The sequence below is a fragment of the Hydra viridissima genome, unplaced genomic scaffold, assembly GCF_058129835.1.
Source record: "Hydra viridissima isolate aposymbiotic clone 2 unplaced genomic scaffold, HvirCarnegie_v1 scaffold_10, whole genome shotgun sequence".
NCBI classification, from domain to species: Eukaryota; Metazoa; Cnidaria; class Hydrozoa; order Anthoathecata; family Hydridae; genus Hydra; species Hydra viridissima.
This window is the reverse complement of record NW_028324309.1, coordinates 10,706,596-10,719,131: the sequence shown is the minus strand read 5'-3', so window position 1 is coordinate 10,719,131 and position 12,536 is coordinate 10,706,596.

The window sequence follows — 12,536 nt, the reverse complement described above, 5'->3', positions numbered from 1 at the left end:
AATACTGTGATAAGTTTCTGTATCTCTAAACTCAACTTAAATGTAAATTGGTTTAATTTGAAATTGTTCCTTGAAAATCGAGCACAACCAATATTTTTGCTTACAATATCTTTACACAAATGGTTTGAAGAGAGTCCTATTTTAAAAGTTATGAAAAAACTACACCCGTACACTTGTATTTTGCAAAGCCTTTCAGCCCAGTGATAATGTGGTCATGTTTCCTTTCGAGTCGATTCTGATTTTGGTGGAAATAGAGTGCGGCTTTGCATTTTTTCCTTTGAACGAAATAATAAAGAAAAGCTTGTCATGAAAGATTTCAACATCCTGTGATGCTAACATTTCCTCAGTTTCAAACAACAAAACTTCTTCAACTCCTTTTGTTGAAAAATCTTGGGCTTTAGCTGAACAACCATGGGCTTTAGCTGAACAACCATGGGCTTTGGGGTGGAGTCAGTTGGCACCACCTTTTTTTATCGATTTCATTTTATGCTTATTGTTTATACTAAGATGGTGTAACGCGTTCGTAAAATCTCCAATCACTCCAAAATCAAAAAATCGATTTTTGTATTTGTAACTGTACATTTATTATGTAATATGTATGTATTATAACATAAACAAAAAAAGAACTTGCAAATGCTCTAATTCTTTAATACTTGTACATAAATGCTTATTTGTAAAAAGAAATCAAAGTTTTAATTTCTCTTTGATTCTGTAGGTAGCATACAGTTTCTGCTGATGCCTTTAATTGTGCACTGATTACTTCTTGATATGTTAAATACAAAAGGTCTCTGATTCCAGTAATTCTCTAATGAGCGCAACGCATTTTCGTAGAGTTTCAAAATTTCTTACGTCAAAAATCTCAAAAGATCTTTAAGTTATTTTCGTTGTATTTTACTAACTTTGCATAGTTTTTGAGATATCTTAATTGCCCTACAATTTTAACAAATGTATACCCAGATTGAGTAATCAAATAGGTTTAAGCTGGATGAGTTGGTAGCTTAGAGAATGCTACTATCACTAAAATCTGGTAAATTTATTTTAAGCACTTCTAGGTTTTTCTGGCTGTATGAGGAAGCGCTGATTTATACGTTGTAGGCAATCCATCTCTAATTTTACTTTATATTGCTTGGGCGTAATGCCTTAAAGGAAAGGCCAATTACAACTTTATTTTTGCCACTCTAAGTAAAGTCCCAAAAAAGTTTTGTCACTTGTTTGGATATGCACTGCAGAAATCAAAAATCTTTGAAAATTCATATAAAAAAAACCCATCTACAACTCTAAAAATTTTGATCTACTGTGCTATGCTTGAATGAACTGCAATGCGATCGGACCAATAAATTTTAACAAGATAAAGTCCAATCTAATTTTTAACAAGTAGTTATATTCCTTACTTTGTTTTTCAAAAATCAATTTTAAAAGTTAGCAAAACATTTTTGAGAATATATAAACCTCGTTTATATTCTCTCTTTTCGTCTAATTAACTTTCATTACTGCAAACAAAATTTACATAATTACAAACGCAATTTACATACTTTTATAACTATAACGATTTCTCGTTAGAATTACAAACGCAATTTACATACTTTTATAACTATAACGATTTCTCGTTAGAATTACAAACGCAATTTACATACTTTTATAACGATTTCTCGTTAGAATTGAAAATAGTTTCAAATTCCATCTTTATTTAAAAAATATAAAATATTTGCTTTTAAATTTACAATCCTTTGGCAATTACACCGGTGTTTAGTATGAATTTTAGCCGAATTAGATGTTCTAAATAAGCACAGTTCGGGCCGAGCGATGGGTACCTAAATGTTCCGTTACTCGGCTCATACTAGGTCATATTTGTTGTTATAAGTGGCTGTTGACAGTTAATTGTTCTAAGACATTAAAAGGTATTAAGCTTCACCTACTATTCCCTTGTGTATTGTGTGAATCTGATTCATATGATTCTGAATATCATCCGAATATGAATCATACAAAGTTTTATAACTAATCTGTACATGTTTTTACAAATTTCTCTTTAAAGTTCTATTCTACCTTTTTTTTGTTCGTTAAAAATATTAGTAGTTCACAAATAACAAATTTGATAAATAAACTAAATTCTTCAAAATTTCACAAGTTGCTGAAACCCAGGCTTTTTTTGATTTGGAGGCCCCTGCTAATCGAGAGGGTAAAGCTACTGGCGGCCGCTGTCAGAAGATATTTCGGAGGCAATATAGTTTTGAAGGCGTCTCCAGTGGCTTCTGTCTCCCAACTGGCAGTGGCCGCAAAACTGGAGGCGAACTTTTTACCTACCACAAAAATTTCGAACTGATAGCCGAAAATTCGGCTATGTAAAAAGATAGTATTTTTTATTTTGCTATTCACAGTAAGTTTTTTCTTTAGAAAATTTAAATTTTAGTAAAAAATTTTTCTCAAAAAAAATCATCTTTTAAAGCAATATATCCAACTGTATTTAATTTTGAAGCAGCATATCCCCAATTGTAATTGATGCCATAATTGCTGTAACTGTTATGCCGTTATGTATAATAATTCCTTCTTTACACTTTACATTTTAACTTTTCCAATGATTTAAAACTTCTTTATAAAGATACATCTTAATAAAGTTGATGTGCCATAATAAGATGGTGTAAGAAGTAATTGTGAGTTTTATCAGAAAATGTTCTGAGCATCTAAAACCTTCTGCCTCTTTCTTAAAACTTAAAAAGTGTTTGCCTCTAATTAATATATCTTCATTCACTGTTCTTTTCACACTATTGCTCAGTGGGACAAAAAATTGAGAATTTATAAAATTTTTACACTAAAATCATTTTTTTAAACTTGGAAAAAACAATTTATTTTTAAATCTTTACTACCACTGTTTGTTTGTGATGGGTAAAAGTAATTTTTCATAGTAGTGCCTATACTTAATACACTCGAAACATTTTTCCAAGCAATAATTTAAACTTTAAACTCTTAAGTCAAAACTTAAGCAAATTTTTTTTGCTTCAAGCTGAAACACCAGAACTGTATCCCGCACTCCATCTTTGATATCAATTGCCACAAGTTCTTCATAAATTGCTTGTACATAGTGCTCCTTTTTGAGGAAGCCCCGGAGAGTAGTAATTTAAACTTTAAAATTACGTTAAAAAATTAAAGATAACATTTCATTAGATAATTTTCCTCTTTTTTTAAAGTTACATCCATGAATCAAACAGGATGGCTATGAGATAAAACACCATGCAACATCCAAAAATGTGTTAATAATATAATAAAATAATGAGTGTAAATGAAGCATCCCATGAAACCCTTACACCTTTAAGCATTAGAAAGTATAAAAGATAAATTTATTATAATAAAAATTAAACAAAACTTTGAAAAGATCCTACGTCATCCTCAAAACCTTAATGAATTAGAATGATATGAGTCACTTGTCACTTGTCACTTAGACTTGTCTAAATTACAAATGTTTTTTTGAAAAAAAAAATCCATTACTTTTTTCATTGTTTATAATTTTATAGAGTTTAACTAAAAAAATATTTAAATATTATGTACAAGTTATTATTTTCATTAAAAAACATCAGGTCACTATACATAAATTTATAGTGAGCTGATGTTTTTTAATGAAAAACATCAGGTCGCTATTTTTTAAGGAGAAAGACTAAACAACATATGAAAGTTTTTTGTATGTGTGAAAAATAACTCCAAATAATATCGTTAACATTTGATAGAAACTTTCGCAGAGAAACATTTAAAAGTAAAACTGCTTTTTATTTATTTAGAGGCTAATTACAATAGATTAACATAACTATTTAAAATTTCAGACAAATTTGTCTCAATAAGTTAAGTCAATCGTCTGATAGTTTGTTTAAATTAAGACAGTTTGTCTGAATATTGATTTATAAAATGAGTTATTCAATTATATTAAAATTTGTTTTGTTTTAGAAAAAAAGGTTGTTTTCAATTGAGCCTGCAGAAGAGCAAAACTTCATTCCGAAATAGGAGATATCTATTTCTGTTGTTTTAATTGAGATAGAAAATGTCTGTCTTTGGAGAAGAACAGTTCATTGATTCAACTAAAAAAATTATTTGTTTACCCTGGATTCAGTTTGGAAATAAGTTCTCATCTAACTGGAATTTTTGGGAACCTATATTTTAAACTTCCTGGTTGAATGGATATCAGCAAGTTAAAGAGTTGGGAAAAATGAAACAAGAAAAAGACAACTGCTTCCGTGCTATTATCCGTCTATGGCAGGACACTTTATGAATTGACCTATAAGAAAACTGAAAAGATATCACTAGAAAAAAGGAATTCCTTTTGGTCAGAATGATGTTAAGTAGTTGATCCTGCTATTCGTCACCCCTGTATCAAGAAAGCAACTTTTCAAAACCTTTGTGCCTTAATTACTTCTAAGGATCTTAAAGTTGCTTACAAAGTTGTTTCTCACGTTTTAAAAGAAGTGTCTGTTATTGGTATAAACGTAAAATTTGCTGCAGGGAGAAAGGGTCTTCCTGTCAACGTGTCTAGAGATAGTTCACCTGTAAGACGGATAAGAAGTAAAACCACAATCTTTCAGATAGTGTGGTGTAAAGAATAATGAAGGAGATTTTAAAGAAGAAAAAATTTTGGTAGAACCGGGATACAGAAGAACATCTATGGGGATATTAAAAACAGGCCCCACTACTTGAATAGCTTTTAAGATGTTATAAAATGTAAATTCAATAGTGGAAAAGCTTTTTTGAAAAATAATAAGGTTTTTTTGAAAAAGATGAAAGTTTTTTTGAAAAAAAGTAAAGACTTTTTTGAAAAATATTTTTGTACTGACGTATCTCTCTGACGTATCTCTATTAGTAAATGAAGTGTGCTCCTTTAGGAAATTGAGTCTTTTTACTTTTGTCATATTGCTGGAGGACAGGGATCCTTAAAAATTATCATCAACATCTTTGATCTAACAGCATTAGATTTTCAACCAAAGACCAGAAGTATAATGGGGTCAGCAAGGTGATTTAATAGGCATAGTTCAAAATGTAGAGGAGAACCATTACAATCTGAACACACTTTTCACCTCAGTCAACTGAAGATTACCTTGTCCTGTGATGTTAAGTTTATTAATATAATCTTTGAATTATCTGTAAGTACCTTATGTTCTTACCTTGGCTATAGATCTACTGTAAATTTTAAATGAGCAATATCTATTATTTTGTTTTAAATAAAAGGAGACGAAAGAAAATACTCATGTGGATACTGTGATAGACTAATAGATAAGGAGTTCCGAGGACTTTTGAATCACTAACAGTTTTTACTTCACCATCTTAGTAAAATTACTCATCTCCTCTTCACTGATAAAACTCTAAAAGAGTTTCTAGAAAAAAAAAAAACTTTTATCAGACATCATGGCAACGGTGAAGGTTTTGATGGATCCAGCTGTGCCAAGATTTTAAGGTCTTTAGATGAAATGTCACTTCATTCTCCAATTAAATATCTAAACTTAAAAAAAAAAACACTTGATGGAAAAAGAAGAGTGGAAACTTTGTCATCAATCATAATACATTCCAACTTGTGCTTGACTTGAAAAAAGTCTATGGTTGTTGCTCTAAACTAAGTTAACAAAAAAAATCAGATTTTGCTTTCACGATTTGCTGATTTTCTTTGACGTTTTGCATTCGGAAAAGGCGACAATATTGGGTTAAGGATGTTTTGGGGTTAGTTCAAAGAGTAACCAGTGGCGGATTTACCATATGCGAAGCCACAGGCAAGTTTTCTATTATATTAGTAGAGTTTTTAATTCTTGTGTTCTATTGTGTTTTGGATATTTATTAGAACGTAACGAAGCAAAAAACGCACATAGGTTTTAAATGTACCATAAGTATTTTTTTTATCTTGGATGAAGATGCACTAATAAGACTACTCAAAATGCGATACCATTTATTTTTTCGCAGATTTTAGGAGGATCGATTACATTGACTTAAAACTTAACCTTTCTGACTTTTAAAGACGCAAACTCATCAACTAAATCAGAACAGTCCAAGGACCGACTTATTTTATTTTCAATGGAAATTAAAGCTAATGCAGATAAGCGGTCTTGACCCATAGTGGAACGTAAATAGTTTTTTATGAGTTTTAATTTGGAAAATGACCTCTCTGCGCTTGCCACTGAAATAGGGGAAGTTAGTAAAATTCGTAGGGCAATAAATAAATTTGGAAAAATTTTGATTAAAGAATTTGCCGTAATATACTTCAAAATTTCCAGTGCATCTTTCGATTCCACCGAAGCTTCCATTCTTAAAAATGTATTTATTTCCGAGTATAACTCTTCATGGTTCACGTCCGATTCTTCTGTACTAGGATTTCTCAGTGATATTTCTAAATTTTTACAATAATTCAACAATTCATTTGCATCTAAACTTCGCATTTTTTCGGTACGGGTTAAAAAACCTAATATTTTGTTGTATGAATCAAGCATTTTGAATCTTTCATTTAAGCTTACTAATGCAACATCAATTATTGCATTAAAAAAATCTACTTTATATTTAGACTTTCCATTTAGAAGTGTATCAGTTCCTTCATATTCAAAAAAACGTCGTTTTCGGCTGAGCCGCACTTGAGGGAATACTGGCTCAGTACCTAATTTTATAGCTATATCTTCAGATTTTTTAATAATCGCTTCAAATGATTCATCACTTCTGAATGATTCTAAAAAAATTTTCGTAGTTTCCACCAATTTTATCATAATAGAAATATCTGCCGAGGGATTCTGCATAACTTTACTTACTTTGTTAATTTCAAACAATAAATCGTGCCAAATTGTAAGTGAAAGTATAAACTGATATGAGGATATCTCATTTGCAAGACCGTTAGCTTCAGAAACAGAAACTCCAATTGAACTTGAATCTGCAACTTTGTATTAAGCTTCTATAATTTGAACCAAATTATCTTTTACAACTTTTATACTATTTATACGGCTTTCCCAACGCGTATCTGATAATGATTTAACAGTCATTTTACAAACACTTTACAGTATATCCCATCGAACGGTTGATGCAGCAAAAAATGTAAAAATTCGTTGAACAGTACCAAAAAAGTTAATTGCAATTGATACTGATTTCGCAGCATCACATACCATTAGATTAAATGTGTGGTTAGCACATGGAACGTAAAGAGCTCTGGGATTTTTTTCTTTGATTAAAGCTTGAACCCCTTTGTATTGCCCTCGCATGTTAGCACCATTATCATACGATTGCCCGCGACAATTCATTAGATCCAAATTATACTCTAATAAATTTAAAAAAGTTTCAACTAAACCTGAACCAGTGCTATCAGTTATGTGAAAAAAACCACAAAAAAATTCTTCAATTTGTACTTCTTCCTGATTAATTTTAACGCATCTCAAAAGAATTCAAAGGTGTTCCTTATGACTTACATCAGGAGTGCAATCCATGATAACAGAAAAATATTTTGATGGCTGTACAGAAGATACGATAGTTTTCAGTATTCTTCTCGATATAAGTCCAATTATTTCATTCTGCACATCTTTTCCAAGATAAGTGTCAAAGCATTCTTTATTTTTTATAAAACCAAAATATAAACATATAAATATTTAATATAAAACCAAAAAAGTACCAGGATTTTGTATATTAAAATGTACATAAAGAACTCAACTCATAAAATGCATAAAGACTCAAAGTCAGAAGGAAGGAACAAGCGTCCTCATGAAAACATTAATGTAAAATAATAAAAATAGTATGTAAATGTGATAAATTAGTAAAAGAAAAATAAGTCTTTGTTGTAAGTTCTGTAACGTCGAGTCTAATCAAAAGCCAGCGTAAGGAGTGAATATAAAAGCCACAACAATAATAAGGGAAGTGCCAGTCGTAAATCAAAGAACCCAAGATGGCTTTAACAGCAATGCAAGGAGAGTCTCCAACTTTAGACTTCACCAACTCATTAAGGATATTCACTAAGGATATAAGGCTGATAAAATTTTTTTATATTACTTGTACTAAGAAAAAAAAAATGCGAGGCCACCTGAGCGCGAGGCCACCGGCAAATGCCTGCTTTGCCTGTGCTTAAAACCACCGCTGAGAGTAACATTAGTTTCCTGTATTTTAAGTTGTACAGGTACTGTACACGAATGAAACAAAGATTCTTCAATTGGAACTGGAAATCTGTCCTCTTTATCTTCAGTTCTCTGTTTATAAATAGACTGTCCAGTTGAACCAACTGACTTTGCTTATAAGAAGAAGAGTATTGCAAGGCTCAGATAGTTTTGATTTATCCATGACTTTCTAAATCATTTTGCAATCTTTTCTCAAGTTTTTTTACATTTTAAATTATTTTATGCTAAACTTCTATATTTCATAAGAATATTCAAAAAAAGTACCATATCTGTGACATCGGACCTTGAAAATTTAAATATAGTCTTCACATAACACATTTAATTCAATTTTTATTATAAAACAATATATATTTTTTTATATTTATGGCATGGTCCTGGACCACTGTGCTACTGGAAAAAGTGGTTCAATTTGAAATGAAAGTAACTTCAACTAAAAAACTGTTTTTCAACTAAAAAACTGTTATTGTCATTAAATAAAAGTTTACCAGTTTGCTCAATTAGCAAATTATATAAAAAATTTTCTAGTGTTTGAACTAATTTTGTCAACTATAACCAAAATTTAAAATGAACAGTTTTAAAAGGTTTGATAATTTTTCATTCAACCGCTGTCTCAAATTACATCTTTAATACCTCTTCCAGAGGATTTAATTAAATTAATTGTAGTATCCTTTAAAGAAAATCAGAGCTTAATTTAGCAATAAAAAGTAAAAATTCTGGCAACCATAAAAAAAAAAAAAAAAAAAAAAACATGTCTAAATTTTAAAATTATGATGGATTTCATAAAATCGTTTAGTATATTGTTATTTTCAACAAATTTACTGCATCAGCAGTCAATAATACAAAGAAAGCGCTTTTCCATGAATCATATCAAAGATATGAAAGAATATTAGACATCTTGCAAATTCAGCTCCATTGTTTAGTTTTTACTTTATACAAAATTGGTCTTTAGTATATTACAATAGCCAGAAAAATTCTCTGATTTAAAAAGGTAACCAATATCATCAGGTTTTACAGAAAACATATTTTGCAGACCTTTAGAAAGAGAAACTCATTTGCTTTTTGAGAGTTTAAGTATAGCTTTTAGCATTTAAAATGATTAAAAAAATTATAGTGTAGACCCATCAGAGATATATTCTGTAGCTATTTTCCTGTTAGGTTGGAAAGAAAGTTCTTTCGCACTTCCAATTAGTTTAATTCGTTACATCATTTGAATAAACACAGTCAATCCACAAAATAAACAACATTGTTATCAACAACAACTCTCCATTTTTTAAACAAGGAATGGATCCAATCCTTATAGATGCTTCCTGACTGTGCCTCGAAAAATTTACAAATGTCAGCTTCAAGTTGGCAAGCATCATTGAAGCTCCTCTCTGACATGCGAAATTTCAGGGCACGGAAAAGGTACTAGTTGTTTGGAGCGATGTCTGGGAAATATGGAAAATGGGTCAAGATCTCCCATCCCATCTCTATAAGCTTAAGACGTGTCAATTCCGCCGTGTGACCACACATTGTTGTGCAGATAATAAATCTTTTGGCGCTGTTGCCGCATTTTAGTGATTTTCTGCTCTATTCTTTGCAATTGTTGACTATAATAGTCAGTTGTTATGGTAGTGTTGGGTGGAAGAAGCTCAAAATGCATAATGAAATGAAATAATGAAACTTCCCACCACAACTTGAACTCTTTTTTGGTGAGGATCTGGTTTGGGCTGTTTCTACCCGCTCTTCAACGCCAACCCACTGATGCTTTCGTGTGTGGTTTACATAAAGTACCCACTTCTTACTGCCAGTGATTAAGTGATCAAACCAGTCGAAGCGTCGCTTTAAAGAGAGAAAAAATGAGCAGATCTCCGAACGGATGTCATTATATGTTGTTTTAGTTTGTTGGGAACCCAAATCCCCAACTTTAAAACCTTTCCTAATGAATAAAGATAGTGCAGCAAATTCCTTAACGGGCATCATGAGCTAATGCAGGTATAATATTTTTATCCCAGAATCCATAAAGGTATAGAACTCAAGACATTCAACTTTAACTCCAAATTTTTACGGAGGTAAAAAAATTATACTTTCATTAGCTCATGATGTTCAAGAACTTTATGAGAATTTTTTAAAAATTACTTTGCAGTTTCTTATTTAGATTTTTCTTGTCTTCAATATTTCTCAGCAGTATATATCCAAAATTATCAACGAAAAGACGAGCATTCATTATCGTAAAAAAACTAAAGTGCTAAAAAGAACATCAGCTCAAAGCGGCTGTGCATCCGAAGTGTCGAAAATTGGTTGCACTTTTTCGGAAAAAATTGTGATTATTGACAATGAGTCATATTTTCCTTTAAGCAACACCGATCTTTCTGGCAATGCAGGATATTATACTTCTAATCCTGACGCAACGCCTAATGAAGCTCAAAAGGAAAGCAAATATTAGTCAAAATTATTAGTTTGGATAGCCTTGTCTGAAAAAAGGAGTCTCAAAGCATTACATCACAAAAACGACGATATTGTGTTCTGGCGTGATCTAGCTTCCTCACACAATTCAAACAAAGTGCAATATTACCTAAAAGGCGAAAATACTGAACATGTGCCAAGAGACAAAAACCCTGCTATTGTACCTGAATTGCGTCCGATCGAGGATTTTTGGGCTTAAGTTAAAAGATTGGTTTATGCAGATAATTGGCAAGCTGAAAATCTCCACTAACTAAGAAATCGACTCGAGTATAGTAAGAAAAAAGTTGACCAAAATCGAGTAATCGAGGCTTAGGGTAAATTCTTTCACAAAAGTTGACCGTGTAATGATTTTTATTTTATTTTGTAAAATACAAATTTTAAATTAATAAAATTGATAACGCCATTCAAGAGATATTCATTTTCAAAGTTTGTCAGGATTTTTAGTTGCTACATGTTAAAATAGAGAAATATTTTCTGGTTTGTGTTCTAATTACTCATTTTTATGCCCTGTAAAAACACAAGAATATGAGCCGTTTTACAAGAATAAATACCTAAGATATTTTAAATGAAAGTAGTATTTTTGTACGTTCTGTAAAATTGGTAGAAAAACTTTTAATAAAATATGTAAAATTGGCTTTCCTTAATAAAAGAAGGGAAATTAAGTGATAGATTTTCAAGGTTTATTTGGTTTCAGATCAATTATTTTCAGGTTTGTATGTAACTTTACCACGTACTTGTCAATTATTACTACAAAAGTTCACAACCATTTTCTCTTTTGTACCAAAAACTTTGAGATTACAGGTTTATGCTAAACTTAAGCTATACATAACCACCAACGGGCAGGTTTTATTTTTATTGTTTTATTTATATATTATTACGATTCTCAACTTCAAATTCTTCTCTTCTTCCTCTTTCTTCTCTCTTTTTTCTTTCTACTTTTTCTTTTTACTTTTTCAATTTTTTTTTTCTTCTTGACCCTTGTTCTTCTATGATTCTTAAATTAGGTGTTTTTCTAAAATAGACCATGAACTTTTTTTTCAAGTTCGTTTAGTGTTTTTATTTCTACATCTTAGTCATGGCTCTCGTTATTCCTAAAGCTATTTTAAATTTTAGTTGTATTACTTTTGTATATATCATGCAATTGTACTTGTGTGTCCACCGATTGTTTCGACTGTCGGCATTTTTCTTCGTTCGAATACATAAATAATGTGGTTTAGTCGAGTAAAAATTAAAATCTATGTTTATAATATTTTTTTGTTTTTCCTCCTTTCAAATGGTAAATTTTATTTAACAAAAAGTATTTTTTCTACTTTTTCACCTGTAATTTGTTTCTGATCGTAAAAATCCATCAGGTTTTATGTTCTCGTGGTGAACATTAAAAATGACGAACGATCTATGTAAGAGCTTCTATATACTTAGATCGGAGTTAAAGAAAATTTTTTTTGAATCTTCGAACTTTACAGAATGTAATGACTTCAAGTGACTTTTCAATGCGGTCACGGTTATCATAAAATCCAATATTGCCAACCTAGCTGACCCAAGAATGCCACTTATATGGGGTGATAGTGTACACATCCCTGGGTCACCTGGTGCAAATTTTAAAATCTTTTTGGTACGTCTGCGGGAAAAAAATGACTTTGAAGTTACAAAAATGGAAAATATTTACCTTCTTTTTTGACAGTAAAACTGCTATAAAATCCATACCATTAGTCATAGACCAATAAAATTTGGTGGCAATGTAGCCTATGCCAATACCAAAAGTTTGGGTAAAGTTTTATCCCAATCCCTGCAGTATAACAAAAGTTATGATAGTTTTAGTGTTGATTTTTTGTTGATTTTTTCACTTACAGTGCAAAACTTTTCTGATTATGGCCTATTACAAGTCCCCAGGCCATAATGTGGGTAACACATGTGCTCTAGTTGAATATACCAACAACATTATAAAATAAGGATTTTTATGTTCTTACCAAAATTTTAGGTTTCGGGGGT